The 27339-nt window shown below is 40.3% G+C and overlaps 1 long non-coding RNA gene across 1 annotated transcript; it reads right to left on the bottom strand.

Annotated features, from left to right (window-relative positions):
* Positions 1-14109: 14109 nt before the first annotated feature.
* Positions 14110-26030, bottom strand: LOC127595568 (uncharacterized). Its single transcript, XR_007961282.1, has 2 exons — positions 25256-26030; positions 14110-16721 (listed from the first exon to the last, which is right to left on the bottom strand). It is a non-coding gene; the product is annotated as an uncharacterized LOC127595568 (long non-coding RNA).
* Between the last annotated feature and the right edge of the window lie 1309 nt (positions 26031-27339).

Below are 27339 nucleotides of genomic sequence, written 5' to 3'. Positions count from 1 at the left end.
CTCTGATATTCTCCTCGGATTTTTTTCCATATAGTGGATGAACACTCAAACACTTCTTAACTCAGGTCCCCTTGATTTTTTTTTGTTGGGGGGGCATCTGATATATATATATATATATATATATATATATATATATATACATAGCATATTTCTCTTCTCTCCGAGTGAATTTATATCGTTCTTTATGAAATTACGGTGTAATAAAAGATGTGACTTCGGGCACAATTAAGCTGTGGTCTATGTGGTCCCACAGCAGGGTTCCCTGGGATATATCCATGTCATTGGACGTGGCAACACCAGGGTTCGAGCCTATTGGAGACGGATGGCACATGAGTGTGGCCGTGTGTGCAATAGGAAAAGAGCAAAAAGCGGCTGTGTATGAGAAAGCAGAAGGGGAGAGAGAGTGTGTGTGTGTGTGTCAGGAAAAAGAGCAAGTGAATGTGTGGTGTGGGAGTGACAGATCGTCCTTCAGGCTCACCTCGGCTCCCTCGGGGTCCAACTTCTCGGCACAAGCTACAGAATTTTACTGGTCCCGGCTGACGTCCATGGAAAGAAATTTACTGCTGAGGAGCTCATGGACTTGGCAGCCAGGCGGGCACTGACATCCTTCTTTTACCACAATCCACTTTTACCATCATTGGTTTCTCCCTCATTCCCGCCCATGGGTTCCACCTGCCGTACCACTTTACTTCCTATGGTATGCTCCAGTCTTGCTACACCTCCATTTGTCCATCTCTATTAGTGGAAAAAAAAACAAGAGAGTGGGGTTGAATGACTTGTGGTCCGACAAGAGTGGGTACACAGCTGTGACAACAGCAGTAATAGTCCCATGGTGACAGCAACAACAATGAAAACACTTTTCAAAAACTGATGGCTTTATGTGTCCCTCGACGTATTTTTGACTACCACATCAGGTTTTTGAGATGTGCAAGACAGATTTCATTATACTGTCATTGCATTATAATTTATAGCTGTGGCATTTCAGAAAAAAAACTTCTACCTGTTGCCAAACCTAATCCTAAATTCATCAATATTACTAAACATGTTATTTTGTGGGCGGCCCGGTGGTAACAGTACAGAGGTTGCGGGTTCGATCCCGGCTCCAGCCTCCCTGTGTGGAGTTTGCATGTTCTCCCCGGGCCTGTGTGGGTTTTCTCTTATTTATTGTCATTATAACTAATAACAAGCACATAAATGTGAAGGTGCAATGGCCTCGTATACAATTTCAGCTCCAGAAGCATTGATCAACAACCACAGGGCAGAGAGAGAAAAGAGCAAAGAAGTGAGTTAGTACTATGGATGTAGAGTTTAAATGGAGACTAAATTGTCCCATAGGTTTTAATGGCATTTTGAATTGATGTTTGTCGATATTGTGACTGCCAAATGAGTGTTTACACTTGACCACTGTTTCCCAACCATTGTTGGGGCAAGGTGATTATTTCACAGCACGCCGCTTAGCAAAATGTTTCACAAAAAGTGGAAACACGGGTTCTGTCATCTAGTGGAAGAGCATTTGATTGATTTGATCATTTCCCACAGCATACCTGATGATCGCTCATGATACTCTCATGTGCCACGACACACTGGTTGGGAATCACTGCACAAGACTAGAAAACTTAAGTTCTTTGGAATGATGGAAGAATTGGGGGTATTGGCTGAATACCGCAATGGCTGGCTACTTCTTGGTTGCCGTGGTGATTTTGAACAATAAGCATGAACAATGTGGGACACTTTGCAAAAGATTTGGACTATCTGAAGTGGTGTTTTTTTCAATGTCCATTTTCACATCAGTTATTTTGACAGTGACAAAATAAATTGTTGGACAAATATAATTTGTAAATTACCGTATTTTCCGCACTAAAAGGCACACTGGATTATAAAGTGCAATTCACAGTTTACGCTCCTTTCGTTTGACTCGAGAGGCGTTCATGACCGCCTCCGAAACTGAACCAACAGCAAGTTATAACATTGTAAGCATGTCTCCAGCAAGGAGCCATCTTGGGGTCGACATATTACCGTAATGACCATATACAAGGCGCATCGGATTTTAAGACGCACTGTGAGCTTTTAAGAAAATGGAAGACTTTTCGGTGCGCCTTATAGTGCGGAAAATACGGTGCACAAGAATGACTACACTGGTAGAGCAGTGGTGCACTTAAAAAAATACCTTTGGGGGGCTAAAATTGTGTGTTCAGGTGTGTTGCAACAAATAGAGATGGAATACATGCAGGAAAGCCCACCCCTGGTGTATGCCATGCATGTCTAAACCTTAGATGTTCTTCCATCCCTCCTCCAGACTTTTTGCCTACCCCCTTCTTGTTTCATCCGTCCATCATAGTTGAGCTGGTAACAGTGGGGTGAGATGGAGGGACGAGGATAAGGTGGGTGGGGGCTGGTGCCGTCCTTTCAGGCAAGGAGTGAAAAGTGTTTGTGTGTACAGCTGAGGGAGGCGTCAATATGATGAGGCTTCAGTGTTGTCGGGATGGATTAGCAGGATGACTTTGAGGGGTTTGTTCTCTTGTGTCTGAGCACACAGCAAACTCGCTTTCCTCTCCCTCCTCAACTCAGGAGAAAACCCCGCCTCAACCCTCCCCACCATATCTTTCTCCAAATCTCGGTGTTGATCTGCTGCTGTGGGATGACTAAATCTCAGCTGCATCTGACTCGTCATCCTCAGCAGATGCCCTGAAATATCTCCCTGACACAATTATTGAAAATCAACAAGAGGTTCCAACTAAATTCTTTACATTGTTTTGTATCTACAAAATGAGGCCCAGACTTTAACCCCAACATAATCCTTGACTCTGACACCCTCAAAGGTTATAGCAGAAGCAAATGTGATTAAATGAAAGGTAGTATATAAGTGCAATGCAGCATCGTGAAATATGAAGGGAACCAAAATAATGCAAACCACTCTCAGTACAATATTAATACTTGCGGCAAACTACAACCACCAAACAGAACAAACATTCTGTACAGAAGCCGAAACTGTGAATGATTGGGTCGCATTAGAAATGCATAATGTTATGGATTGTGGGTGTTGTGGATATTGCCTATGTACAGTGTATGGGAACAGGAAGCCCCTTAGGAGGTAAAGCCATGGGTAATTTGATACAATTGGTTTGTGGAATGGGAAATTGTGTCACCGCTGAATCATGTTTCCACCATGTGAAAATGTATATATATATATTTTTTTTTAACCATTCTCCTATGTCTATTTCTTTGACAGAACCAAAATGTTGACAGGTCAATGTTAGCCACGGCATATTTAGCTCATTTTTAGTCATCAAAATAAAATTAGGAGCGGCTATAGAACAACAACCTGGAAAGAAAACATATTTTACATAATGTATTACCATATTCTACAACTTTATTATATCATTTTATTGTATGTAATGTGTCACTGATGGCGTAGCGGTACACTCGCCTGACTTGTGCAGAGGCAGCGTGGAGTGTGGAATCGGTTCCCACTCAGTGACAGTGCGGATGTGTGTATGAATGGTTCTTTGTCTCTGGATGTCCCCTGCGAACAGGTCGGGCTGAAGTCCGCCTTCTGCCCGGAGTCAGCTGGGATAGGCTCCAGCAACTCCCCTGCAACCCTGTTCAGGATAAGCGGTGTTGCGAATGGATGGATGGATTGTATGTCATTATATGGATGGTCACCTTATCAAGAAAAAGAGAAAGTAAAATGAAAGGATTTATAGGAACTGGCAGCACTGTATCTACAGTATCTAACCATCCAGTTCACTATTTCCACAACGAGATAAATGGCTCATTTAAAAATAAAATGTGTACAGCTTGATCGAGCAATCTATAATATATATATATCATCTATAATAATTATCATAATTTCTATGGCCTCTTGATGAACACGTTTGGACGAAGCTAATGATGACTTGTTCTATCGGAATAAAATGAATGTATGAAATCGAATCAGAATGAGCTTATGAACTCAATAGATTTTCGTCTTATGTTCTCGTCAGCCCAAACTGCTCCTTGAGTCAACCAATCAACTCACTCCAGCCACTCATGTCTTTTCCAAGTCTGCCTCATTATCACGTCAGTTTGTTTGTATTTGGTGCCCTGGTTTCTTTCAGTCTTTTAGTTTCACTGCTGTTGTCGGAAGTTTCCCTAGTCATGTCATGTTTCATGTCATGGTGGACCTTGCTCATATTTGTTTGCTTCTTTGAATCCCTTTTTGGAGAGGCTGAAGGGGGCTATATTTATTGCGTACTTTTTGCTCTCTTTGTTAATAAACATAATTTATTTGAGCTTATTCTTGTTTCCCTGTCTTGTTGTCCAGCTTCCCTGCATTCATATAATTTCAATAAAAGAGCCATTGACATTAAACATTCAGTAATTACGAGTTTTTAATTTAGGGTAGCTGTGACATAAATATTGTGTGGTGGTCTAATAAATGTTTTGAGCATATGGTTTGTATGTCATCATATTGATGTACGATTATTAATGCAAATCTGTGGAGGGTAGCCATGTGTGCCTGCCTCTTTTTTTTCACTGTGTCTCATGAATGTCTTCCTCTTTCTGCTGTGTTTCGTCTTGGGCCGCTTGAGCCCTCCCCTGCCGACCCGTCTCATGGCGTGTGATTGATGTTGCAGGGCAGCATTAACACTTCTCACACTGCTCGAACACAGAGGAAAGGAAGGCGGAGTAATGTACATGAAGGACTGACTACCCTGCTGCTACCCAGTGATGACTTCTCTAAAGGTGGCTCCCTCGCAACTGGAGGCGATGCTCCATCTCAGACTTTTGCAATCTATACACTGTTCCAAGTGAGATATAGAGTTCCTGCTGCAATTATAAGGAAAACGCAATTTTGCATTTAGAAAAAATATTTAAAATAAATAAATTGAGGAGACACCTGGAGAACAGAACAGAATTCCTCAGGACTGTTTGTGAAGGCTAAATAAACACTTTAAGCCATGAAGATGCTGCACCAGAATCTGTCCAAGCGACAAAGTATTTTTACTTTGTTACCTATAACCTCAGTAGCAATTTGGGTCTGCAGGTACACTTTACGACAATGTTTAGGTTTCAGCCTACTTTGTACTTCTGCTTCTCACATGTTCACACAAATATTTGTACTTTCTACTCCTAATACATGAAAAAGAAAGCCTTCTAATTATTTCACTCTAGCTTGGCATATTGTTCAAAAACATCGATCTGGATAAATCGCGGAAGGACTGATCAAGTAAACGTATATTCCATTCCGACACCTTATTGGTTTTTGCATGACGCATCACACCTGCATGCGACACAAATCAACAACTCGCCTCAACAACAACCCTTTTTTGTGATAATTAAGTGCCAATAACTCTCAGCAGATGTAGACACAGTGGAAATAAGCTGTTTTAGCCCTCCGGTTGGAATGCCTGACATGACAAAGGAAAGTTCCGTCTTTAATATAATTGACCATCAATTATCCAGTGACACCGGATCCACAGTGAAACACCATACACACATATTCTCTTCCTACAATGGGTCGGATCCATTATTTTCAACTCTCTCCCACTGCCAGTTTCTCATTTGTCAACTAAGCACAGATAAGAGTTTGTTCTAGGGATATCTGTTACTAAGCAGACACGCCGCACATAGTCTAAATGTCACACTTGTAGGAGGCAGTTATCGACATCTTCAAAGATGACTCGAAGCTCTCCAAATTTATCTGCAACCCCGACTGCTCACGTCCCGTGGCTCTGTTCCATGAAAGAGATGTTCTGCTCTCTCCGAAGCGGTCATTATACTCATGGAACTCATCGTTGTCTCATTTCTGGGTGCACTGCCTTTGAGCTAGCGCCCTGCTGAGTCTGTGGGGTGCGGACCATCGCCAGCAGAAGGCCGTCCGCTTAAATCACCGTTTTCAGCAGCACGTTTGAAGACAGAGGATTAAAGTCCTTGCTCACTGCCCTCTCGCTCCCTCTCTTGCCAATTTTTTGGGCCAGCCAGTGGCTGTTTTTTCTTCCCGGTTGAAAGAGTATCGACCTGATGGAGCTCCTCTCACATGAAGACGACATGGGTGTCACTGAAGCCTGTCCCCAAAGGCCTCTCAGGTTGCTGCTCTATAACACTTTAAAAAACAGCCAAGGAAAAGGTGTCATAATTGGAAACATGCCTTGCTAGGGGTGACTGTGAAGTGAGCAGAGTGTTCAAGTATGAATAGCCACTAAACAGCTGTCCGCTGGGACACTGTAATATGGTGGAAAGAAGAACGAAAATAACTTAACTCTCAGGGCCCATGACTGACAGGGCCCTATAGAAAATAAAATTTTCAATTTTTGCTGCAGTTATATGGTCGGTAAACAAACATGTAAAAAGTTTTCAAAGTGTGTAAATATTTTTTGAGAGTAGTATTTAAGTCCAGTGTGTCTGTTAAACTTTATTTAAATCAAATAAGAACACAAACACACACACACAAACGCACGCACATGTACGCAACATTATTAAAAAAAAAAGATTGATAAACACAAATGAAATAATGGCTGAGTGTTTGCATTCATGCCAAATGAAAGCGAGCCATCTACATTCATGATTTACTAATAATACCGGTCTTCACTTAAGATTTGCATTCAATTGAAAAAAAAGTTTCACTCCAAAAAAGATTTGCCTTTTTTGTACCACATCCACAAAGGATATCTGTGTTAGGCTCACAAAGAGCACACTGAAAAAACAATGCTTCACTGGTCTCACTCAATTTTATTTTGTGTGGTTGCATGAAATGAAATCATCTGGATCCAGAAACGTTTACCCTATACTTAAAAAATGCATCTGGGTCCAGATCATTTTATGATGGGAACCACTTCATGAAATAAAATTAAGTAAATGTTTCAGTTTTCAGTATACAGTGACGAGTTTAATGGAACTTTATTACTTGATAGATGAGTGACTTTAGTTTTGCTTGTGTTTTAGCCCCATGACATTTCCATTATCATTTACTTTAAAACAAAAACTGCAACGGGATTAGACATAAAATGAAGTTCATTAAGAGACAAAAGATGTATTTTGCAAGCCAAATGCATTCAATTTAGCATTCGGCCAAGCCTCAGAATTTAAAGAAGTGCAGCTTCCTGCCTGCATTCTGCTTCCCGGCAGAGGAATCAAATTGGCTAATTTAACAAAAAAATGTGGGCAGAGTGAGCTCGCATGTTTTGTTTGTTTTTTTTCCCTGATATTTGTAGTGTACATTTGCATGCAGCCAAAGAATCCCGGTTTGGCCCCAGAGGAGCTCGGCATCATTGGAGCTGGCTATAGCTGCGGGCGAAAACAACAAGGCTTTTAAACGCACGCTGTCAAAGAAGAAACGCCTTCAGTCGCTCGTAGCTCATTGAAATGGTGCGATTCCAGTCTTTGTTGCCTTGTATGTACGTGTGTTTGTGTAAATCCTCCACTGTTGGAGTGCTGCGATGCTGCCAGGGAACTCTCTCTGTCGGGTTGCTGGGTATCCGGTGCACGGGGATCCTCAGAGGCAGGCGTTAGCACTGAATGCACCTTTGCAGAGAGTATGTGCACTTAAGACAATTATGGCACATGTGTGTGTAAATGTGTGTTCCCAAGTGATAGGTACAAAGACGCAAAAATGGTGCATTTTGCATGCTTCAATCTCTGAACCAAAAGACTTTACCGCTCTTGAGTGTTAAAAATATTTCAGGGGCTCATGATGGAACAGTTCGAACTACAAAGCTATGCACCATGCACAAACACACACACACACACACTGGCCATCAATACTCTGCTGCTTCTCTGAAAATTGAAAGACAACTCCTCTACCAAGATATTCAACATAATAAATGCCTGATCTTCATAAAGACTTGGTCATGACTTTTTATTTTCAAATATGACAACAAAATGCGTTACCAAGCTTGTCTTCTAGACTGCTTTTGGAAGTTACATTCCAAATTAAACCTGTTGTCACTCATTTGCATGCAAATTCTGAACAGGACATACGACCTAACTTTGGGCAATTTAATATAAGATAAGATAAGATATCCTTTATTCGTCCCACACTGCGGAAATTTACAGCCTCCAGCAGCAAGAATGTATGTAGAAAGAAGAAAGGAGAAAGAGAAAAAAAGTATTCGATGAACATTCATGTTTTTGGAATGTGGGAAGAAGCCAGAGTACCAGCAGAAAATCAAGCTGATAAGGGGAGATGCAGAAAAATGAGATCAGACCCCATAATTTCAGAACTGCGAGACAGGTGAACTAACCACGAAGCCACCCACTGTGCTGACCCATGATAAAGCTAATAAAAGCTTAAAAAGCTTTCATTTAGTCACTATTGCAGTGTCAAAAGAGTACATTGAGAATAAAGACAACATGTTAAGAGGTAAACATTTTTTGGACAAAGTCAGTTTGCATCAGACAGCAAAAATACGCCAACTTGACAGTTAGCATAAGCCAAATAGCCAGCAAGGTTCACTGGGAGTGCAGAAAACTTTTTCTAGTTCACGAAAACCATATAAACTTGAACTAAAAGAACATTTTTGTTTAATTAAGTAATAATAAAACAATAGTAATAATAAAAGATTACTAACTGAGACTGCATTGTCTGTTTACCAAACTAGTGTAAATGTTTTTTTGTTCATCAGCTTTTTGGATTGTTATGAAATCTATTCATTTGGGTTCTGCTGGTGTTCGTATTTGATTTGTGGATGTTTTGTTTAGCTGTGCTGCATGAACAGTTTTTAAATAGGTAAATTGGTATATTTTGTAGATTTGTAAGATAATACTTAGTGAGAACTATTCTGATCTCATACATATAGAAACTGTAAAAACTAATCACAAAAACCAGAATTTGAAAAAAGTCGAAAGATAAACTAAAACAAATGTTGACAAAAATTCACAACCATCATGACTTTTTTTTTTTTTGGCGAATTGGCACTTTTGATTGGACTTTCCTTGAATGCTGACAGAGAATCCGTGAGTGTGTACGTTTGTATGTTGCCACTCCTCCCGAGCGGAGACAGCAGTCCATCTCACAGCACAGATTGGCCCTGACAGCAGCGTTATTTCAAGTTGGAGCTTTGAGCTAAATTGGAGCGAGCATTACCACCTGTGCTCACACTGCTGCTCCGCAGAGAAAAGCAAAAAGTGGAGAGGCGGTTGTGGTATTAACCTGCAGTGTGCACAGCTAGGAGGGCGGAGCTCAAAGCATTCCCTTGCTGCACATTCAGTTCCTGTCTCCACCGGTCTATTTCCTCTTTTCATACATCAATCCTCAATAAATACAAGGCAGTCTCAATACTTTGGAGAAAGGCAGACTTTCTTGTTGTGGAACGACCGCCATGTGCAATCCTCACAAACAGCACAGTGAAGTGGAGATCAACTGTGCGAGCTTGCATGCGTTTGTGTGTGCGTTTGATTGCCTTTTTTAACAAGTACAACTTTGACACTGGTGGTGCCAGTACTGTCACAAATGAACAGTCGAAATGTCCCTCCGAGTCAGAATTAGCACTTCTTTGCTTCTCCAGACTGGCGTGTGACATCAACACAGAGAGAGAGAAGGCCTTTGGAAGAGTCCATCAAGTACACACGGCCGTCCCCACCCCTCCTGCCACCCCAACCCACCCAATCCTCATCATGTGTAGGAAACAGTGAGCACCACGTAGTGACGAGGGTGGTGAAGCAGCATCAGGTCAGTCACGAGGTCGCCACACTTACTGCACAGCCGAGCTCATTTCCAGCACTGTAGCGAAGGCTCCCCCCAGGAGAAGAGCAGCTTGTGAAACGGCTCATTCACTCTCTGATCACAGCTTTGCACGCACACACACACACACTCAACCGAGCACACATTCCAGGCTGTTTTCATCCCCCCCGTCTTCGGTGTCATGAAATATTTCCTCAGCGCTGACAGCTCACATTGTGTTCACCGTCACATACCAGACTAGCCAGATTTCTTCTTTAAAAAAAAAAAAATTAAAAAGCATGTTTGTGTAGCAGTTTTAAAATCACAAATAGACTCACTCAATACTTCACAATATTTCTTTGTTAAACTAATTGAAACAAAAATGAAAATATCACAATGATGACGTTCGCTCGCTGTTGAATGCAAGAAACTTTTTAATTGAAACAAACGCACAAACACACAAATACATCCACGTGCACACGTTCAGATTTGTGTACATGTCCGATGGTTGTCAGTACGATGATGTTTTTCAAATGCCACATTCTGCGGCTGCAACATTAGGTACACTTGCATGATCTGACGAGATTGAAGAGCAGTGCGACAAGTTGTGCTTTTGAAAATCAAACGCTGTTTCTAATATCATGGTTTATCTAGATCGTGGCAAACTATGAGGCAGTTCCACACAACTGCAACTACAATCATTACAAAGTGGCACCTGGACTTAATGAAGAAAAATAGTGCCCTATAAAACAAAAAACAAAATAAAAACAAATCTAAAAGAAATAAAGTGGTTTAATAAAGCGCAATTATTGTACGTTGGAACAAACGAGTGTATTTCTCAGGCTATTTCAGACTGAATTGAGCATTACCACGTCTCATCTTTGAAAGTTTTGAGTCAGTTCTGGAATTAGATTACAATCGAAAGTAAACATTTATTTTATGTTGTGTCCAATGGTATCAGTCAGAGGGTGATGTATCGGGGCAGAAATTTGTTTAATCTTTCTGAATACATTGAGTGTAGTCTGGTGTCACTCGCTTGAGGTTGTTGGGGAGTCTTTTCAACATCAGGTTTGTATTCGGCACGAGCTGCCACTATCTTGGCTGTAAATTGCCTGCACTCCAATAGTAAACTTGCCTGTGATACACTTCCCCTCAGCGGACCCCGTGGATCGATAGCATCACACGCCACAGCCCTTTACTCACACTCGAGTATGGCGCAGAGGGAAGGCAGGCAGCCGGCAGGTCAATGGCGGTCTCCTTCTCGGTCAACGTGGCGAGCTCCGTGCTAACAGTGTCAGCGCTCTCAGGTGACTGGCGCACTCGCCTAACGACCAGCCAATCAATAGCCCGCTGCCCTTGATACTAACCGATCAAAGTGACATGTTGATCCGAAGCATCAACAAACTCAATAAGACCATGTCCACATTAACACAGGCTGTTTTTTTTGCAAAGCATTTTTTTCCACAGGCATTCTGCACTTTTTTGTTTAAATCAAATTTACTACCATTTTTTTTTCATGTGAAAATGTGGTTTGCATGCTATTCGGTCGCTTTTACATGTACGCCTCTGTAATACTCTACTCAGGGGATGTTTGAATTGAGAATTCTTTGTGGAAGTGACATGTTGTCCACATCAAATGTTGCTACACCGTGAAGCAGAATATTTTCAAACTCATCATCTTGAGCGGCACACATGCAACAGCAGCCCCGTTTTCTCTTTTTCTTGAAATTACCTAATCATGCTTGTGTTTTGGAAGAGGTGAGATTGAACTGTAATGGAATTAAAACCAAGAATAAATAAATAAATAAAACACTTTGAAACATTTTATACTTTCTGAAATGCTTTTGTTGTTTAAATGAGCAGCTAAAAGATAACATTTTCTCTGTTTTTAGTTCAACATGAGTTTCCAAGTCTAAAACTTTTCGCTTCTTGTTTTGTTGTTTTGGTTTTATGTTTGGATGTGTGCGTGTGCGTGTGTGCTGCATGATGAAGGATCTCCCAGGTAGTTGGTTTACCTATTATTTGGCAGACGAGATGTTTCTCTAAACTTCCAAGTTCCTTTTGCCACTGCTGTCGTGTTATTCATCAATGAGAACAAAAAGTTCAACCGAAAGTAACCCATGGCGTCACCTCTAGTGATTTTCAATCATTACCCTGTTTGGGATCAGAAGAAGATGAACAGAAGGGGAAGAAAAATCAAGAGTGTACTTTATAACGTCCCCTTAACAACTGTTAGCTACAATCTCTAGAGAGTGAAACTTCACTCAAGGCTTCATTTACAAAGGTACAGAAGCTACAAAGATTAGTAGCAAGATTAGCAAGAGCAGGTTCCTGCAAGTCTGAAAGGTTCTGGCATCAAGTTTTATGGTCTGATGATTGCTCGGGTAAATCTTCAAAAAAAAAAATTCTCTCCATGATCCCAAACATATTCATCATTTAAACTGCAGGTCATATCATGACTTGGGCTTGCTTGTCTTATGGGGTGGGCTCACTAAGGATGGAATTCGCAAAATTAGTTTAGAAGTTGACATTAATATCTTGTCTGGCAATTTAAAGAAGAAAAAAAATAACATGACTTCGGAGCTCCTTCATTGTGCAGCAAGGTATTTTTTTTTTGTTTGTTTGTTTAGTCTGATCCAACTATGAAGTCTGGAGCTGGAGTCATCTGTACCCTGGAAGTGAACTTGGTTTCCCCTTTTGAGATATTTATATCTGTTCCTCGGGGTTTCTCTCGCTTTTATCTATTCGTCAGGTCCCTTCATCTCCACTCTTGTCAGTTTTTGTGTGTTTCTACCAAGAAAACCAAATGGCATTTGTAATTGAACAATAGCAGCAGCTGCCTAGCTGAGTGCACCTTCCCTCCCTCCTTCTTCCAATGCTGCATCATGAGTTTCTCTGATGGGACAGGAAAAATAGCATGCGGAAAAAAAGCTGTACAGGGCCGCATGACGATGGCAGTGGCGGTGATGGCGACACTGGAGCCTCAGTCTTCTGGGTCTGTCGCTGCCTCGCCCCATCCCTCCATCTGTGTCTTTGCTCCCTCAAAGGGATGTTTATCACGCGGTCATTCAGGACGTGCACACTCATCTGACTCAACCCCTGGTGCTCCCTTGAGCCATTTGAAGCACCTTGACGAGAGTTTCTTCTAATGTAAATGCTAACTCTTACATCGGGTTCCAAATTCATATTAAGTTTGAGTTTTGAATTTTAGCATTTTTAAGAACGTTTGCTTTTATGATATATTTCTTCTGTCTGTTTACAACAGTTAAGGATAACTTTAGGCTATAATTTTTTATCAGTGCGACTAGTAGGCTAAACAGGACCACGTTTTTGAAACGTGTTTTTGAAGCATGTACCAATATAAACACAAACTGTTTGTTTTTTGTGTTTTTTTTCCAATGCAAAGGAATGGCTTGCATGAAAATTAACATTCAAGCACGACACAAAACTGCTAAACAAGAAATCCACATTGGATGCAAGAACTAATTTTGTGAAAAAAAAATAATAATAAAATGTCCACAAATTTCAGCTCACTCGAAATTTGTAATATTATTGAGGTACTATGTTTATCCCGCATATCAATCCCAACCTGAAAAAATAATTGGCCTACTCACATTGTAGTAGTGTAGTGTATACTCAGTATAAGTGCCACTAATACATTTTGTTGCTTACATTTGTTGCTTACATTTTGGTGCTTGTTGAAATTACAACTTATAACTACAATCAACCCCTGCATATTTAAAGATTTTTTTTCATATTCTGGATATCGCAGAATTCTTTTTCTGGGATGTCTCTGCCCCTTGAGTGTTGGATGATTATCAACACTTTTTAAAGAATATTATAGATTTGTTAAAAAAAAAAAAAATTAAACGGAAAAGGCCAGCCAATGGCCCATTGCTGATTTCGGTCATATAAATCTCAGGTAGGTTTGAAAATAAACTGAGGCAGAAATGCAATGAGATTATCAAAATATTAAACCCCCAAAAGTGGAAATTGGATCATCGTTATGAACAATTTGATTGACATTTGAATTGACTTTTTAGGGAAGTGAACAAAAACATCAATCCGTACATTTTTTACAATTATTTTATTATTGACTCACAAACATAAGAAAAAAACTGCACACAACACCAATTATCACTCATCCATAAATTGTTGACACCATTCTGTACTCATTTGTGTGGCACAACCTAAATTGATTGCTAGCCAGGGTGGGAACCTCCTATGACTAAATTTGGTTAATTACATTTTCCCCCACTATTGCTCAACCCCCACATGTTATTTTTACAAATGGACCAATTTAAAATGTTTGAAATGTCTTGCTCTTTGTGATAATGCAATGTTAATGGCTCAACAAACAAAATGCAACAATTTAGGTGATGTGAGGATTCCGCCCGACACCAGCAAAATGTCGAATAATTTGAACAACAGCGTTGTTGAATGGCACAACATAAAGACAACAAATCATCTATTGCTCTGACTTTATTGAAAACATATTCATTGACGCATCAAAAGGCACATACATTTTATTCAAAGTTCAAATAGCCTACTGTATGCAGTACAGGAAAAAAACATAAAGATGTGTTTTTATTCGCACTCAGCATTATTAGTGTCTGGCCATCTATTTTTAATGTTGTTGACAAGAAGGTGAGGAGAGTTTTGTGACGTGACAACATGGGTGCACAAGTGAGTAAAAAAATACATTTAAAAAAGAGAGAAAAAAGAAAAAACTTTATCTCTATCCCTAAGCTACGCTGAGAAAAATGTCTTTAGGTGGTGGGGATTATGGATTAATCTATAATGACTAGTGAAGGAAGAGAGAAACCCTGCAAAAGTGATACTTCCTCATCATCTCACATTGCCGCTAATGTTCTCTAATGATATCGTTTAAACCTGCATTGGCAACTGGTAATTAATTTCTCCCACACTGCTCACCCCCACACTTCATTAAATAAACCAAACATAAATAAAAGTTGTTGATTTTTTTTTTTTTACCTCTATTTTATCCACTTTGGTCCCCGTCACCTAAAGCCACCATTCCATTCCTTCATAATCTGTTTATCCGTTAGCGTCGCATTACATTTGCAAAGAAGCTGTGGGGTTGGAGCGACTGGAAACGTGTCAGTGTGTGCTGCCATCTTGTATAGAGGGGCTCCAGTGTGATTAGCTGTCTCATATTTGGCGCACACTTGTCAAATCCTTTGATCTGAACCATCTCCGTAATCACTTCTAAAAGTCTTGCTGAGAGCTTCACTTTAACACGGGGTGTATCAGTGTGTATTTCTGTTCCATTACCATGGTGGCGCATTTCTACATTTCTGTTTGTTGACTCGCTCGTGGGACGGAGACACCTGCAGTTTTACCTTGACTTTCGTATGCCCAAATTTGGGGAATTGCAAGATGTCACGGTTTTTGTTGTTTATGTTGTTGTTGGTTTATAGTGTGCGCAGACATTTGACTTGGGCTTTTTTTATAACCATGAGGTCTATTCTGCCCTGAGCAAGCCGTGTGCAGTTTCACAAATAGCAAACAGTTATTCTGAAAAGATGTCAAGTATGCTCACTTCAAGAGATTTGTTGCAGATGCCAGTTGAAAATTTACTGTGAAACTCAGCTAAACATAGAATTATGCTACAAGGTCAAGCAGCTCAAACACATTAATGGCATTTCACTTCATTTCAATGGAGAAGGTTGATTTGAATTACAGACATGGTCACAAAATGAATTCAACCCATAAGTCAAGGGCCTCAGTATTTGTATTTTCATTACTTTATTTTCCATATATACTGCACATATTGTCACTGTCCAGTAAATAAAAATGCCCTTTTTCTGATGATTCTGACTTTTTACACGTCATGGTCTTGTGGATTTACTTAAAAAAACAGTGTGGTTCAACAACCCACTGTAATTCCTCACAACGTATTTAGTGACTGGCTGCATTCAATTTTACATCAGAGAATCAGAATCAGAAAATCATAGGAAATCTATTGAGCATTTTCTTGATTTTTGAGGGGGGTAATTTTCCTTTCTCGTTATCCTTTCTTTTATGTTAATGTAGCCTATATTTGTTTTTTTTAAAAGGTAAGATTTTTCTAGTTTTAAAATAGCGACTATGAATTAACTGGCCAATTAACCTGTCGGAATCTCCTGACTTTATTTATGACAGCAATTGTCAACTGTTATTACTGAGTATTTGTATTTGTGTAGGCTTGTGTGGTTCAAATTAAAGCTCTTACTCACATGTTTAAACCAAACCATGATTTATCATCGTCATTTGTGTAACCTTTCCCAATCAGCCCCTGCAGTATAGCAACTTCCTGTTGTTAAATGAAGATTAATTGATTAATTTGATTTATTAATTGTCACCTAAATAGACATACAGTTAATGATGAATTGTTCTTTACTCTCGCTTTGTAAGTCTGGCTTTAATTTGTTTCATATGAATTATATTTTGTGTGCGTGCATGTGTGTGTGTGTGTGTGTGTGTGTGTGTGTGTGTGTGTGTGTGTGTGTGTGTGTGTGTGTGTGTGTGTGTGTGTGTGTGTATACATGTTTTGGGTTCACGAAAGCACGTATCTTTTCCCTATGACAGTGCACGTGACTCCATCTCTCTCTCTCTTTCATTCCATCCGAGATGGAGGAGGTGGCAGGGAGGTGACAGAGTGTAAAAGAGCCCCACCACCACAATCTTTCCTCCTCCTATCTTTGCGCTCCAACAATAGCATTTGCATATTTTTATACTCTCTCTCAAAGAAAACAGCCCGAAGCGTGAATACTCCAGCAGTCGACGTGCAGAGGGAAGCGGATGCCGGGGAGACGCTGCGTCCGCTTTCACTTGAGGCTGAGGGGAGATGGCATGCGCTCGCCCGTGTGCGTGCACACACACACACACACACACACACACACACACACACACACACACGCTTGGACCCTTACCTGCAGAAGTCGCTCAGTGTTGGAGAGGGGAGGGATGAGCAAAGTTTTTGTGTGTGTGCGTGTGTGCGTGTGTGCGTGTGTGTGTGTGTGTGCACGCACGCGCCGTGTGTGTTTGTAGTGAGGAGGGCGGTTGCTGGGGTGCTCTCCTGGAAGAGGAAGAGACAAAGAGATAAGAGTCATATGGGCACGCTCGCCAGATCGCAACAGGAAGTCCCCAAGGCCACAAGCATCATTGTTTCATGCTGTCGGCGCGATTGAACAATGCACACCAAAACCAAAAGACATTTTGTCCTTCACTTAGGTCACAGATCTGCTGTAGCCAGGGTTGGGAGGGTTACTTTGAAAATATATTCCAGAGCAGTTACAAGTTATCTTTTAGAGAAGTAGTTAGTAAAGAAATCCAAGTACCGTAATATTAAAGTCATGTAACTTGAATAAATCAGGTATTATCATTCTCAGGTGACTGCTGGGGCACATTTGTTTAGAGCTCTTATGTGCCATGAGAAATTATAAGATCTCACTGAACGGACTGAAATAATTCATGATCTTCTATGAAATGGCAGAAAGTAATTATGTAATGATTAGATAGATTGATAGACAGACAGACAGATAGATAGATAGATAGATAGATAGATAGATAGATAGATAGATAGATAGATAGATAGATAGATAGATAGATAGATAGATAGATAGATAGATAGATAGATAGATAGATAGATAGATAGATAGATAGATAGATAGATAGATAGATAGATAGATAGATAGATAGATAGATAGATAGATAGATAGATAGATAGATAGATAGATAGCAAGCCATAGCACAGGCCGCATAGTTTGTTCATCATTTATTCATTCATAGTTTATTCTTGAGTGTCTTTACGTCGAGGTGGTAAGCTGCGTCAGTGTCCTGTTGCTTGAAATATCGTTGCCATAAGAGATGATGGGTACCATCCTTTCAGAAAGTTTGACAGGAGTTACCGAGGCTAAAGTTGAGTTAAGGGTTGCGTTTGCGGCACCTTTCATAAGCATTTGAAGAACTCAAGCAATCTTTCCTCCAAGTACTTCTAGGTCATTTCGAGAGCCCTAAGAGTCTTTCAGTGAATAGAATATTTATTTTTTGGACTGTCGGATGAGACCATAGTGCCTGAGGAACTGTAACTAGGCTACGGCAAAAACAAGCCGATACCACACAAGAAAGCCAAAGAAATCAGTTTCAAACCACCTCAGAACTGTGGGACGAATAAAGGATATCTTATCTTATCTTATCTTACCATCAACTTCTAAAGTACAGGAGTTGACTCATAATCTCATGGTTAGAGCCAATTTGCACATTCATCTCTGCAGCTCCGTCACTCTTCATCATTGGATTTTGATCAGTCTTACTGTACTACAGCACACGCCCTGTATCTTAATGACTCTTTGTACCTTTGCTTCTTTCTTAAACGTATATTTTGTTACAGTGTCTACTGTCTTTTTTGCTTGAGTAAAACATTGGCTCAATTAGTGGAGACAATGTTCTTGTTTCCTTCTGCGTTTTAATATACTTAACAATAAAGATGATCTCGATTCTGATTGTGATTCTGACCATCGCCGTGATTAATATGTGTGGAAATGCGAGATATTACGCACAATACTTGAACACAAATGACAAAAGGGCTATACCCAAACATATCAACAGCTGGATACAAAAGTAACAGCCTTGTTTGAATGACAGATGATAGCTTGCGTGACTATCTGCAGGATCCACACCCTCCCACGCATCCGTCCTTATTTGCGTACAAGATTTGAACACGAGCTGATGACTGTGCAGCATTATGTAACACAAGAGGAAAGATGGGAGGCCGGGGCGTTGTGACATGCGTTGTGCATTTTGGGGGAAGATTTGCACAATCTTAATCCAATAGGTCCTCGGCAACCAGTTGCTAGTATAAACCAGTCACGAGCACAAGAAACAAGAATCTTCTAGAGAGAGAGAGATGTTTCATTTCAGATAACATTGAATTATCGCTGCTTCAGACTCACAAAGGAGGTGCATTTGAATGTGAGGCAGCAACAGCAGAATAATCAGACTTATCAGCCTATTTGTACAGTCACACACCAAATATGAATCTTCGATGCTTTTCTGTGGAGCAACGGCACCTGGGAAACGAACAAAAATGGTGATCCAAAATTGCAGACAGCCCGTCAGCCGGCTGGGACGTTTACCTTGCAGGTGCTGTGATACATTCACTCGAAAATGTGAAATCTATTTATATCAAGCCTGAAAATGAAAACGAGTCAAATCCTCAGCACAGATGTAACATGATCCAGGTTCGCAGCCACCTCTCGCCAAAACAGTCTCAACAAGCGCGCATTTGCAGCATGTTCACACAGAGTCATCATGGCTCCCTGGCATCATGAAGAAAAAAAAACAAACACAGAGGGATATTTGACTTGACAGTCCACGCTGAGGCAATTCTTAGACATGCTTGAACAATAAAGTTCTATTGTGCTGCTGCTGCTGGGCCTTCAGCATTCTTGATTCTAAACTGTCAACTCTCACTCAGGCAGTGTCCATCCTGTCACCGCCTCATCTTCACCGAGGCCCGTTGGTGAGTCATGTGGAATGGGTGTTTGCTCTGAGGATCTGTGGCCACGGGTGCCCCCCCCCCTTACCCCCACCCCGCCGCCCAATCACCCCTCAAAGGCGCTTTTGTACGGCTGCAACGCTTACAGGCTTGGACTAAAACCTGGGCAGAGGAGGGGATGGGGAATTGGGCCAGCAGCTGTGCCAGCATGAACAGCCAAGCCATTAGATGTTGCAGTTTTTGCGTGAAGCAAGCCAGTAGGTTAAGTTCGCAAGATATACTGTCGTTTGTTTAGCTCTCCTTCGTAAATTGCAAATCTTAATTCCTAATTGGAGAAATAACTACACTGGTTTGGTTTTTGGTTTGGTTTGTTTATTGAACATAAAACATATACAGTAATAATTTGACCGAAAATAAGGTAAATAAAATAGTAAAAAGAAAGAAATCAGTCTTCACTCAACACAGTTATTATGTTCAAGGGAGTACTGTAACTCTTGCCCAATTCAACAGCTACATTCTTTGGAGAAGGCAGCACCTTGAGAACTCCTCTGAATGGGGACAGTGTATGCATTACATAGGGCTCCAACATTCTGGGAGTTGGAAATTTTCAATGGGATTTTATTGGAGGAGATGCGAATCAACCAGAAATTTAAAAAAAGGAAGATTACCTTTTAATAAATAATCAATAAAATCCAGACCAAAACATCTACATGTCTACATTTCACATGAACTCCTTTGATGTCCATGAGAATTACCAATTTGGAGTATTTCCAAAATTCCACACCTTGACTCCCAATGGAAATATACTTTAAAATGAAAATGTTGTAACCCAACCATCAGGTTAGCAACATTACCCCACATGATGTGGCTCCATTTTACATCCATTCATGGCATTTATTGGAATGTAAAATCTTAAGTTCACACATTTGCTCGACCATATGATGTTGTGTGCAAAAATGATTGGGATATCTTTTTAGTTGTGATACATACTGCCAAAAACAGCTTAAGGAGCCTGTAGTTGACCGGACAGCCATGTGACTGCAAATGCAGCCATTGTAGTACAGCTCATTACTGCACTGGCAAAAAGAAATTGGGGGAGGATTTACAAGTATAATTGAACTAAAAGTCAATAGAACCTGAAATGGTACTCAGTAGAGCAAGTTTTAAGTTGCAACTTCTTCTCCCTAATTTTAAAAAAAGATATCAGTAAAAGTAACAAAGAGTGAAAAACCTCTTTGTTACTTTTATCAACCTCTGTGTATTCGGACATGACGAACAAACTACTTTAATAACAAGAGGTAAAGCCAGCTACAGTTGAGATCTTGATTGACTGAGATTTGCGGGGTTTATGAGGTGGAAATAAACAAGGACGGCAACGGCATGAACAAGCATGAACAAGGGAGCATTAACAACTACAGCAACACTGTCGGGGAAGCAAGTTATTCCCAATCCGTTGTCATTACGCGGGTCAACAGTAAATTTTGGAATCAGAGCAACAACAAAAAAATCTATCTACAAAATTGTCAGAGCTTTTGGCATTCCCAAAAAAATCGATTTCCATTCCGGAAAAAAAACTATTGTACCTAGGGTGTATTTGATCTGTTCAATAGCTAATTTAGCATTTTTGTTACTCCCTAACATTAGCAGAGCGGTGGGAACACAATGTTTGAAGAACATCAGCCAACGCAGGCTAGCTCTTCCTTTCAAGAAACAAAATGTTTGTAAAAGTATTGACTGGCAGCAGGCTGCAAACATTGGTGTGTAGTAGGGGGTCCAGGTTGAGTCATCTCGCAAAAGATGTATGTAAACCCATTTCCTAACAAATGGGCCCAACTGCACAGCAACGGTGAGCAGTGCCATAAGCGTCCGGCGTGCATAATGCCTGCATGAATCAAGGCTCCCCTCGGCTGTTTCAACGTGACAACACAATCTCAGCTATAATCTCAACACAATCTCAGCTGCACGTTTCTGGAGCGAGCTTGCCCTTGTGTTTCCCCTCAAACATTCTCATTGGCGAACTTTCCACTTTGCAGTTGCCCAAACGCACTCAACGTATCCTGCTTCGGCACCTTGCCAGCATGCGCGCACAGGTTCAAAGAGCGTTAGCATCAGATCAAACAAGCAATGTGGTTGGAGTCTCAAACATAAGCCATATTTGCTCCCATTATGGATACCACCAATATGCAATGAAATATTACTGCCATATTGTTATATTAGGATAACGGTAGCTAGCATGTTGGGTGTTGCATTTACTGTTTGAGAAGCAGCAGCTTGCCTGTAAACATTTCCAGATTTATTAGCCACAGTGTTGTTGACCAAACAGCACAAGTAATTACTGAGGAAATAATACAAATACTGTAACAGTTGTTATGCTTTTTTTCCCAGGGTTTTTTGGGGGGTTATGCTCCGCGGTAACCTGGAGAAGGTTGTTGTTGTTGTTTTTTTTTTGTTGTTGTTCTTTTGCGCTTCTGACCCAGGCGGCTGACAGTCACAGACAAAAACTTATTTGTACAGCACCACATCCGTAGTCACTTCTATCGCATTAGTCGTGTTGTTGTTTTTTCTCCACCTGAGCTCCTGCTTCCATCCAATTATGTTGTTTGTCTTCTCTCGGGCCTCAATACTTCTATCTGGTCTCCTGCCTGCACACATGCTACACCAAGTTAGATAGAACTAGATCCATTAAGTTGGTGAAATGAGCAACAACAAAAAAATAAATAAAAAAACACACACACAACAAAGTGTGTGCGAGGTTTAGCCTGGGTGTTGACTCCTCTGTTATCCAATTTTACTGGGATTTGGAGTGATTTGCGCCTGGCTCCCCAAGGGAAATAAATACTTTGATTAATGTAATCCTGCTAGGGGAGGTGCCACAAACAGTCGGACTACATCCTCAGGGACTGACTGTGTTTAACAAACAAAAACAAAAAGCTGCCACTATCGCCATACATATAGACACAAACAAGCAGTCTAGATTTCCTGTGGGTTCAGTTTATTTATTAAATATGTTGCTTGATAACTATGCATTATTTTTGATTAGCATGTTTAATACAGGCCATAAAAATAGAAAATGACCATTTACTGATTTGCATTCACAACAATATCATTGATTTGTTTCGATCAAGGACTATAAGCGTGTGTGTGTGTGTGTGTGTGTGTGTGTGTGTGTGTGTGTGTGTGTGTGTGTATGCGTGTGTGTGTCTGAGTGCTTGTGTGTGTGTGGGGCGGGGGGGGGGGGGGGGGTGGAGTGCCCACCACAGCCAGCCCAAACTCACACAAAAGCCACATTGAGTTTACAGCCATTAATTGAAACGTACTCAGAACTTTTGATTTGTATGTCGGCTATCAGCTCATCTGTCTCCTGTCACTCACTTGTGTGTGTGTGCACTCACATTTCGACCTCAATTTAAGTGTCTTACATGCTTTGAATTTATGTTACTATTGTCGCAATTAAAAGTTACAATACCTATAACATTATAAACAGAGCTAAGTTATTTTTTAACATATGAAAATATGCGCATTGTAGCTGCTCCGCCTGCTGGGGTCAAATTTTCACATGGATATTGATTTTCACAATCAATAGATGCTGAACTGAAAACAAAGATTTTGACCGATAACGAACAATGGAATGCCAATGCTATGCTGGAATGAGAAGCATATATAGCTCTTTAGTATCGTTTACTAATAGAATATCAATAATGAGGTTTCAGCTAGAAGTCTGATGGGGGTGGGGGTTCATATTGGTGTCTGAAATTGAAGACATGTTTAATGCTTGCTCTGATATTGTGCTTAGGCCATTTAATTAACAGTATAAAAATTTAATTAACAGTATATAAACATTATCGTTTAAGTGCTCCAAGTTGAATTTAGCGCTAAATCAATGTTTGACCTGACGTGAGACACACTCAGTGCATGGCGTTTCACATTGGACCAGGAGGCAGAAAATAAATTATGCAGTCCATAGGCAACTTAAGTGGGCCCTAATTAAAATGGCGCGAATTGCATCCATTCAATTTGAATATTGTAACCATGAGGGATGCAGGGAATATGTTTACTCACATTTTGAGGTGGGAATAAATCTTTCATATCGAACATTTATGACAGAAATGAGAATAAGGAGACGTTTTATGGGGGAAAAGAGCAGTTTCATATTGTGACTAAATAGATTTCCGCCCATTGATGCTTTTATGTCTTATTAAACTATGCTTTGTATTTAAATACGATTCCGAGTGGAAATTGCCCTGAATTATCAGCTTCTCGCGTGTCCTTCTGTAGGTATTAATGGGGGGTGGAAAATCATGTTGTAGCGAGACTAAATCAATTTTTTAAAATGTGTTTACAAAAGGAGTGGCAATATCAGGTTGAGTGGTTGAAATGCCCAAAGTTGTTGCGCTCGTGCTGCAATAGCATTCTGCAGGGAAGTGGCCGCTGGTGCGTGGAGAGAAATTGCGACTCACTAATTTGAGGGATGATTCATGAATCCTGCCGAAGTCCCGCTTGCCACTCATTCTTAAAGTCAACGCTTACATATGCTTACACAAAGAGCTGTTGGCTGCAGATGGCTGACAGGCTCCTGCAGGGGCTATCTAATTACTGAACATTTGCATATCAACTGTCATTGAGACACACACGGACGCACACACGCACACACACCATATATATATATATATATATATATATATGGTTAATATATATATATATATATATATACACACACACACACACACACACACACACACACATGCGTGCCCTCGCATTCAACCGTATCGTAAATTTGGCATTTCTCTTTTGATCTCCAAAATGTGTTCGAGCGTCTATTGTGAACCAGGAGAATGCAGCATCATGATTTGTATGTGTTCTAGGAACAAACTTTCTGTCATATCATTCAAACAAATGTAAAACCCTGCCACCAAGCAAGCTTTTAAAAGAAACTGTCCGTTATCACGAGTTTATTTAAATTGTTAGACTCATCAAGAAAGCGTAACGTTAAATAATGTATGTACTTCTCGCGTTTGCAGTGACGTAGCACGAGTCAGCGCGACACCTGGCGGCAAATGTTAATTATTTATTTGTTTCATTTTTCTATTGGGGATTTTTTTTTTTAGTATTCGTCCATAAATGACCCCAGACGTGCTGAAGCCAATTTTCAGAACATTGTCTGTGTAAAATAATGACATTTTCAAACTATTTTGTTATAACAATTGCCATCTTATTTTCTGTTGTGCAACGGCAATGATCATTTTTAAATCATTTCATTAAATAATATTATATTAAATGCACTCTTTCCTGGGCATGAATCTTATTCTAATCTACAAATGATTATTTATTTTCCCTCCCTTCGTTTCTGTGACGCGTTACTGCACAGTTCAAGGTGCGTCAGGACACCGAGACAATTTTTCTTCTCGACTCCAGTGCACAAACATACAGCTTAATGCGACCACTGTTCCCCTTTTTATGGGGCTCACCATGGCGACCGAGCGCCGGGCTCAGAAATGCGCTGCTGCATCAATGGAGTGGGAGGAAGAGGAGTTAACCCGTGAGAACGAAGAGCTGCAAGACTTCTGCTCACATTCGGGTTCAAAGTGCTCACACGAACATCGGAATCAAATATCTTTGGCTTCCTTTAAATATGATGTTGCACTCACTAGCAACAAGAACAACAGTCACCAGCGGGTTTAAGGTGAGGGAAAACATGAAGAAGAAAAAGGGGGGAAACTATAAACAAACTTCACCCATTTATGTGAAACAGGGCACTTGCCTCTGCGCTCCCAGCGGAATATTGTTCCGCTTCCCGGCCGGAGATGTGGCTCTCTCTCCCTGCTTAAAATGTGATTGATGGCCCCTGCCTCCGCTCCAGGTTCGACACAAAACTGCGCAGCATAGCCATCTGCCTGCTCTTTGTATAAAAGCAACCAGGCTGAGGCGCAAAAGCTATTGATTTTTACGCACTGGGTATAAAGACACTCCCTTTTTCAACATGTGACCGAATGAGTCCGTATGCTTCCGAACAGGCTCAAAGGCGCTTTAAAGGAGCAAATGTCGGACCGAACGTTCTCGAAATTAAATGTTCCCCGCGCGGAGAAGCCATAACGAGCTGTGCATGCAGGGTTTACCTCATCTCATGTCCAGGAAAGTGCACCAAGATTGTCGACTTGTGAAATGCTTATCTCCTTTCTCTGCGACTGGCTGCTGCTCCTGAAGATTTTCTTTCCCCTGCCTCAACTGAGCACCAGCTCTCCTCTGCTCCCGCTATTATTTTCGCTAAAATATATGAAAATTTATGCAAATGAAAATCAGCACTAACTGTTCGTCTCTTGTTATACTTGGGGTTGATTTTTCCCCCTCTCTCCTGCCTTTCTTTTTTTTTCTTTTTGCATGATAAAACCGAGTCCCCCAGCAGGGAACTTGGGGGCCTTTTATATTAAACAAATAAATAAACACATCATATATCAGATAGTGGCCTTTTGACTGCTGTGTTTTTGTGTATGCGCTGAGTTGTATTTTGTATGTGGTGGCACGTTCTTGGTGGCTGCCCTAGACGCACTTAAAAGGCTCCGTGTGCACAGAACATCAGTAATTTGGACTGAAATCCTCAATGTATATTAATGAATAGTGGGCCCCGTGGTTCTGCCCCTGAGCCTGCCTATCCAATGTAAACAAATGCACGAGGCGCCCTCCGTTTTTGAGCCCGGTCCAAATTAAATCTACTGGGATGGATGGGAGTAGGGGGTGTCACTGGCATGGACTACAGAGGCCCTTTGCAGTCTTATATTTGCCCCTTTAAATCCCTTTTTTTAGTATCCCTTGTTGCGTCATCTTTGATTTGGGGAGCTTTGGAGAGAGCGTTCGGGGTTAATGCGTAACATGTTCCACAAATCCGGCTGGCTTGGTGGACTACACCTGGCAGATGGGCAAACTGAGCGCGGTGGGATGCAGATGCAGACACCCAAACTGTTGGGGGGGGGGGGGGTTTGTTTGAGAAAATTAAGAATTCTCATGCTTACCTTAAGAGGGCGTGGCTGTGTTGCAGCCTTAAAAGGAGCGTGTCCAAACTAGAGTTTGGGGGCCACTTGTGGCCCACTTTTAGCATATATTGTGTATATATATATATATATATATATATATATATATATATATGTATATATATATATATATATATATATATATATGTGTATATATATATATATATATATATATATATATATATATATATATATATATATATACACACGCACACACACACACACACACACATAGAAGTATGCCAGACAACTAATAATGTTAAATGGGTTTCCTGTAGAGCTTTTCCAGAAATGCAACGGTGCAAGAAACATTTTTCCAACCAAATTAATAATTCAAAAAAATCATAACTTCAAATAATTTAAATATTATATAAGAAATAACAAACAATTTCAAATATTCTCTCAATGTTACATTGCAATTTGTGAACAATAAGAATCCTTGAAACTTCGTCAGTTCTTGTTTTGGTCCTGAAAGTAGAGATCTGCTCAATGCAGGGGTGGATCTATTCTCGAGGGATATGGGGGCTAAACTATTTGCTTTTTCACTTTTTAGACAGTTGAGAGTTCTTTTTTTTTAATAAACACACACACACACACACTCACACATGCACAGAGATAAATTTTTGATGTATTGGATTTTGCTTGTCTAATAAATTAAAGGTGAAGAATTGCCCTTGTGTTCCTTCCCGTGCGATGAATCTATATGTGGCCCTTGGAAGAAAAAGTTTGAACACCGTTGCTTTCAAGACTGCTTTTGGCTGTTTGTCCTCAATTTATTGTGGAAAAAAACATTGATGTACAGGATTGTGTAGAAGTCTGAGTCAAGCATCAGCTTTGTTCATTTAAGGATCTTTGATTAAAGTGAACATTTTACTTTTTGAGAAATTAAATAAAACTAAATAAACAGCTACAGATTAAAAGGTAAGTGATTTTCCCTATGCCTATTTATGATTGATATCTTTCATTTTATCCACAAATTATTTTGCATGCCCTGTGATTTTCATTTTTATTTATTTTGGGTAATTTTAGTAATTTCTAAATTACTGAATTATTTCTGTATTAATTATTTCTGTACTTTTTTTAAGCATCTTCAGTTCTTTGCAGGGTTTTTTTTTGCTTTCAAATTTTGTACTTTTCATGATTGATTCAGATTGATCTAATTATCTCACTCCATT

This window comes from Hippocampus zosterae, chromosome 2 (genome assembly GCF_025434085.1).
Source record: "Hippocampus zosterae strain Florida chromosome 2, ASM2543408v3, whole genome shotgun sequence".
In the NCBI taxonomy this organism is placed as follows: domain Eukaryota; kingdom Metazoa; phylum Chordata; class Actinopteri; order Syngnathiformes; family Syngnathidae; genus Hippocampus; species Hippocampus zosterae.
Note: the sequence above shows the minus strand (reverse complement) of the source record. Positions and strands in the feature narration are given on the sequence as shown.